The following is a 7,218-nucleotide window of genomic DNA, read 5'->3' on the forward strand; positions in this document are numbered from 1 at the left end:
CTACATCAACCGCGTTTCTTAACGCTTCCGCTTTCGGTCTACGAGGGTACGTAGACACACTCTCCCCTCTCGTTGCTATGCATCTACTAGATAGATCTTGCGTGATCGTAGGAATTTTTTTGAAATACTGCGTTCCCCAACATCCCCAGCACCGGATCTGGACTGTTGCAGCTACAACGCCTGAATCTCGAAGATCAGCCAAAATTGATTGAAGAGGGCCGTTACTGTGCTGCACATGACCATTGCCGGGCCAGTCAGGGGATGCACAGTGTAGCGGCCGAGTGCATTTTCTCGGTGGAGGGGAACTGGAAGGATATGCTGCAGCAAAGGTAGCCCATGCCCCCGAACACACCCACCCACCATGAGAGAGGGGGAAGAGGAGGCAGGTTCAGGGGCTCTGAATCAAGAGGAAGAAGAGATCTCAGAGCTGATGCTACGGGGGTTAGCAGCGATGAGGATCCCAAGGAGGGGCCGCGATTCGGCTCAAAAGCTCATGACCAGGATCATATCTTTTGCTATGGACCATGAGCTGTCGCTGATTACGGCAAGCAGATCGACGCCGACAGCGAAGGTGAACTCCTGGGCGCTGGCGGTGAGGGATTCGCCACGGAGAGAGAGGTGGATCCGCTGGGAAGCTTTCTGGAGACTCCAGCCACAGGAGAGCCTCGCTTTGGCAGTGAGCTTGACCTCATCCCAATAGCAGATTCAGTGATGAAGCAGGGCGCCAGAGCGGAGGCTCTGCTAATCATGGAAGCTTCGGGTGGATTCAGGTTCGTGAGCAGGAGGAAAACCGCCAAGTTTCAAAACTGCTCCAAAGCTGACGCGTCTGCCAGCTCGCTCACCAAGCTGCCAGATGCTCATGGTGACAAGGCGGAGGGGAGATACATTCAACTGTGGGAGCCTATAAAAGAGTGCGAGAGGGGATGGGAAACTAGGGTTCCGCCTCCCCCAACCAGCCACCACACAGCGACTGCCGCCGCCGCCGATCCGGACACCATGGCAGATGGAGGAAGAGGGCGTGGACGGGCCAAAAACCGAGGGGAAGGGGAGATCCGTCGAACAATTGGCCTCCAGACCAGCAACAGAATAACCAGGGGAGCGGGATGCCGCCACAGCAGCCGTTCTTCGCGTTCGGTTTCCAAGGTCCACCACCGCCTTGGGCCTTCCCAGGTCAGTTCCCTGGACCTTACCCTCCGCAATGGGAAGGACCGCAGCAGCAGTGGTTCGCTCCCCCGCAGCTGATGCAAGGGCAGTCCGGTGGACAAGGGGGAAGCCAAAGCGAGGGCCACAATGGAGGCCAGCAACAGATCAGATCTCAAGCCAAGAACCAACAGAAGAAGAGCAAAGAAGGAAATCAGAGAACCCTCGCAGCTAATCCGGGTCTGATGTCCTATGCTGGGGTCACTTGTTACAATTGTGGTGACCCTGGGCACCACAAAGACAAGTGTTACGAAGCCCAGGAATTGTTTCATCTGCAAAATGATCAACCACAAGGTGGAAGACTGCCAGTGAGGAAGAAGCCTCACTCAACAGCCAAATTTGTTGGGAGAGTGGCACCAGGGCTTGGGTTCTACCACCTGGATGCCCCTGATGTGAATGCCCAACACACAGGGTGGTTGAAGAATGTAGGGATTGTGTATGTGGAGTCTGGTGAAGTTACGAAGCATGAGCTAGCAACAGAGTTTGCCAGCATCTACAAGACAAATTGGCCATGGCCCATCAATGCACTGGATGAGTGGTCTTTTCTGGTCAAATTCACACCTGAAATTGATGTTGAACAGGTTGCTGGATACTCCTGCTTTGGATTGTCTAAGGATAACACTATAGTGAATGTGGAAGTGTGGCAAGGTGAGGTTTCTGCTGAGGATGAGCTGCAGAAAGTCTGGATCAAGTTGAGGAAACTGAACCCAAAGTGGTGTGAATGGTCATTGCTTGACCAAATCACATCCACCTTTGGAGTGTTGCTGGATGTTGACTGGCAACACAATTTTCAGAGCTTCTATGAGACTGTCAGGGTCAAAATAGCTTGTAAGGATCACAACAAAGTACCAAGGGAAAGAGTGTTTGGAATCCATGGGAAGCTGTACAGAATCCAAGTAGAAGTGGAGCCACCAAGTGCTGATGTAGAGGAGCTGAGGCAGGAGCAGCCCACCAGTGATCAGCAAAATGGAGGAGCTGGCAAGACCTACAACAACAAAAATGGTGATGATACTGCTTCACATAAAAGTTCTAAAAGCTCAGACAATGGCTCTAGGACTAGCTCTAGTGGTGGGATAACTAAAAAGACCTCACAAGATCCCTGTCAAGATGACATGGAGCCTCCCACACCAACTACTCTCCGGAAGAACAAGTTGCCAGATTCTCTGCAAAACTCTAAGAGGAGTGCTATTGATCTCCTCCTAACAGATGGGGACCTGGATGATGGCCTCAGTTTGCTGAGGGAAATGGAAAGATGGGATGATGATGAGATTAGCACTGAAGATGGTGAAGAGGACATGTCAATGGAGGCCCTGCAGCTGCCTGGGAACAATGCTGAGAATGTTGCTGATGATAGTCACCTGGGCTATGAGGAGGATTTCCCCCCAATCCAACAGCAATGTAACAAAGCAAAAACCTGGGGACCCATCCAAGCCCCCAGGATGAGTGCTAGAGTGGCTGGAGACACCAGAACTATCCTTCAGAAAGCACAGCAGTTCAAGAGGACACAAGATGTGGGAGCAATCAGAGATGGTAATAAAAACAAACCCTTCTCTCTTTTCAGTAATCCCAATTTCCTTTCTGTTGCCAATAAAATTGGTGTATATGTAAATTTAGAAGTAGGAGTAGATGCTGAACCTACTAGCAATACAACAAGTCATGATAGTAGAGGGGTTTTGATTCCTGACAGAACTGAAGGTTCTGAGTCAGATTTCATCACCCCACCTAGAATGTCTGGCTGTGATAATGCTGAGGCTAACTCTAGTTAACTCTGGTACCTGGTGTGTAAAAATAGAAGGGGCAAGCACCCCAAAACTAGGCTTATAACATGAATGCCTTGTTCTGGAATGTTAGAGGGATTGCTGCCCCTGGTAGAAAATCTCTGTTCTTGGAAACCATGGCTAAGACTCATGCATCCATTGTTGGTTTTCAAGAAACAAAAAAAGAGGAGTTCTCTGACTCCTTTCTGAAATCTTTGGTAGGAAATAAAAACTTTTCCTGGCACCACTTGCCAGCCCAGGGCTCTGCTGGAGGCATCCTGATGGGAGTGGATTTAGATATTTTTGAAGTTCTTTCTTGGTCTAACCTAGAGTCATCTGTTAGTTGTGTAATGAGGATGAACGATGTTGTTACACCTTTTAGGGTTATTACTGTCTATGGTTCCCCTTATGAAGAAGGAAAAGAGAGTTTCATTTCAGAAGTCCATTCCCTATTCCTAGAGGATCCCCTTCCCACCCTTGTAGGAGGGGATTTTAACTTGGTAAGATATGCCAGAGATAAGAGTAATGGTAACATTAACCATAGGTGGAGTGATAGCTTTAATGCCTGGATTGAGATCTGGAGCCTTCTTGAGATTAAATTATCCAGCAGGAAATTCACCTGGGCTAACAACCAGGTGGATTTGATCATGTCCACTATAGATAGGTTATTTTGTAATACTGAGTTGGATAAGATCTTTCCTCTAGCATCCTGTAGGGCTTTGCCTAGACATGGAAGTGACCATGTTCCTCTGGTATGGGAATCTGGTCTAAACCAAAACCCTAGATGCAGTAACTACAAAATGGAGAAGTGATGGCTCCTAAGAGAAGACTTCTCCAACCTAGTCACCAAAATTTGGAATGAACCTACCCACACCTCTTCCCATATAGAGAGCTGGCAAATTAAGATTAGAAAGCTTAGGAAAATCACCAAGGGGTGGAGTTCCAATGAGGAAGCACAACTTAGGAGATATAAAAAATCCTCTTAGAGGAATATGATAAACTAGATATTAGAGCTGAGACCTTAACCCTCTCTGAAGCTGAATTTTCAAGGCTCAGATTTATCCACTCCGAACTTCAAAAAATATGGCTACAAGAGGAAGTTAAGGAAAAACAGAGATCTAGGGATAGAGAGATTAAGGAAGGTGGCAGGAACACTGCATATTTTAATGCATGGCCAACCAGAGAAGAAGAAAAACAATTATCAGCTCTCTGGATGGCCCTGAGAGCCCTGTCACTGATAATGCAGAGATTCTTAAAATTGCTAGTGATTTCTATAAAGAATTGTTCAAGAAAGAGGATAGGAATGGCTTTAAAATGAACCCCAGCTTTTTTTTGAAGGAGAAAAGGTAACTCCTGAAGAGAATGAGGCTCTAGAAGCTACCTTTTCTAAAGAAGAAGTCAAGAAAGAAGTCTTTGACTCTTACTCTAATGGAGCGCCATGTGAAAGGATCGAGATGGACCTAGAGGGGGGGTGAATAGGTACAATTACAAATTTTAATTATTACTTAGCAATTTTAGGCAATAATGCGGAATATGAAGGTGAGCCTAACAATTGCAAGTGTAGTACTAAGTGCTAAGCAAGTAACACAAGTATGTAAGTAAGCAAGCACAATATGATATAAGTAAGTGCTAAGAGACAAGTAACCACATGTAGAGAGTTAGGGTTAGGAATAACCGCAACTCCGGGAGACAAGGATGTATGCCGATGTTCACTTCCTTGGCGGGAAGCTACGTCACTATTAGAGAGGTGGATGTTACCACGAAGGCACACCAACACCACGAAGGCTCACCCTATTCTCCCTTTGAGACAACACCACAGAGGCGTTTCTCAACCACTACTGGTAGACCTTGGGGTGGTCTCCAAACCCTCACAAACTTTTCCGGGGTAATCACAAAGGTCGATTCCTCCCCGAAAGACTCCTACCGCCTAGGAGTCAACAACCTCCAAGAGTAACAAGAACGATGGGGAAAAGCTCAAGACTTGCTCAAATCACAAATTCCTTTGGTGAGAAGAGGGGGAAGGAGTGGATCTATCACTTGATTGGAGAACTTCTCTCAAATGTTCCCAAATCACTTGGGATCTAGGAGTTGGTGTAGAGGATTGAGAGAGAGAGTGAAAAGTGTTCTTGGCAAGCTCAAAGTGAATGGTCAACTTTATCCCGTGGGGGGGGGGAGAAGGCTATATATAGTGGAAGTGGAAAAGTAACCGTTTGAGCAACTCAAGTGCACAGGAGACGTCGGATGTCCGGACAGTACCGTACGTCGGGTGACACAGATAGGTCCGGACGTCCGACAGATATCGGTCGTCCGGTGGCTGGAGAAGGTCCGGACATCCGACAGATATCGGTCGTCTACTCGCTGGAGAACCATAAGCAACGAATAAGCACACAGCCAACGAACGTCCGAGAGTTTCCGGTCATCCGGTGACCGTACGTCCGGAGATGACCGGAAATCTGTAAATAACATTCTGTTGAGAAGGTGTCGGTCATCCGGAGAGAGATGGACATCCGGCGACCGGATGTTCGGAGAAGCACGGACATCCGTAAATATTGTTCTGTTGACAAAACACCGGACGATCGTGGAGAGCCGGAAGCCCGGACAGCTGAGAGGGATCGGACGTCCGTAAGATACCAGACGTCCGGAAAAAATGGAGTTGGTGGGTTTTGAGCAAATCTTTCACTAGATCCAACGATCCCCTCTTAATAGTGCGGGATCCCTATACTCAAGAACAAACCGTAAACAAAGCCAAGGCTAATGTCTTGTATCTCTGATCTTGAGTTATATGCATTTGTCCCTAGTCATGATCCACACACGGCCTTTGAAACATAATCCTGAGATTACTTGATAAACATGATTAGTCCCATATATGCATGTTGTCATCAACATCAAAATATGTTTAAGGACATGATTGCACTTTCAATCTCCCCCTTTTTGGTAGTTGATGGCAACATACATGCACTTCTCAATAATAATAAAACTTTGAATATCGAAGGAGTTTGTTGTGGAGCTCCCCCTAACTATGTGCATAATTAAAATAAGCATGAGAGGAGCTCCCCCTCAGATTGATACCGAAGCATCCAAACCAAAACTCAGCCAAACACTCAAAGTACACAAGAACCCATAATACCATAATAGGTGCCTCACTCATATCATAGATCATAAAGCATAGTCAGAACATGGTTCATGGCACGATACATATACATAACATAGTTCATGGTACGATACAAACTAATATCACCATATTACACAGTACTAAAATGATAAGTGCTACTCCCCCTTGGCATCAAGTACCCAAAAGGGGGCCAAGAGGAGCAACCAGAGCAGCATCATCATCATCAGAACCCTACCTCATCAGCATCATCATGAGCACCACTGCCACCGGCCTCGTCAAAGAAATCAGACCACTCAGGACCCAAAGGAAAGCCAAAGTCAGAAGGGGGCTCATCAGGAAAACGGTCATCATCACTCACATCGAACACTCCGGAGTCTCTCAGACGAGCCTTCAGAGCATTTTTGGAGGTGATAAGGCGCGTGACAACATTGTGATTTTGGGAGCAGTTAAAAGTAACAACCTTCATCAAGGCAGAGTGGGCCTTCCCAAGAAAGCGAGCAATGCGACCAAAGGGTGCAGATCCGGAGGGAGCAGAACGAGGAATGCTAGCAGCTGTGCGGCGCGGATGAGCAGAAGAGGAACAGTCCTTGGGAACATAATCATCTGCCATGTGTGCGGGAATGACCCATCGCTCATGCAAATGAGTGCGGACAATAGGAAATGGAGCCACACTCTCAATGAATGCCTAAAGAAAGGGAGCATGAGGAAAGGCCCGCTTGTGCTGGAGAGAAGCGAGGCAAATTTCATGCCACAGAAAATGAGGGACATCGATCTTCCCTTTCGGAGATGCATAAAGGCGATGCATGAGATCGATGCAGTAGCTACTGCAAGAGCCCTTGTCACCCATCTTAGGATAAATGGTGCGAATGACACATTGATAGATAATGAAGAAGGGAGCGCGCCAAATGGAGACTTGGTTAAAGCCCTTATGTTTCTCCTCATCAGTCAGTTCTGCTATGGGTTTGATAAGATCAGCACATGCATCAGTGCCCTTGGGTCTATGTTCGGAGTCATCATTGTGAATTTTGAACCCGGTGTCAGGAAAACCAAGGGCAGCAACAAATTGAGAATACGAATCCAAGAGCTTTGTGTCGGAGGTCATCCAAGTAACAGTGTTATTTGGACCGAAGAAACATGTGGCATAGAATT

This window comes from Aegilops tauschii, chromosome 2 (genome assembly GCF_002575655.3).
Source record: "Aegilops tauschii subsp. strangulata cultivar AL8/78 chromosome 2, Aet v6.0, whole genome shotgun sequence".
NCBI classification, from domain to species: domain Eukaryota; kingdom Viridiplantae; phylum Streptophyta; class Magnoliopsida; order Poales; family Poaceae; genus Aegilops; species Aegilops tauschii.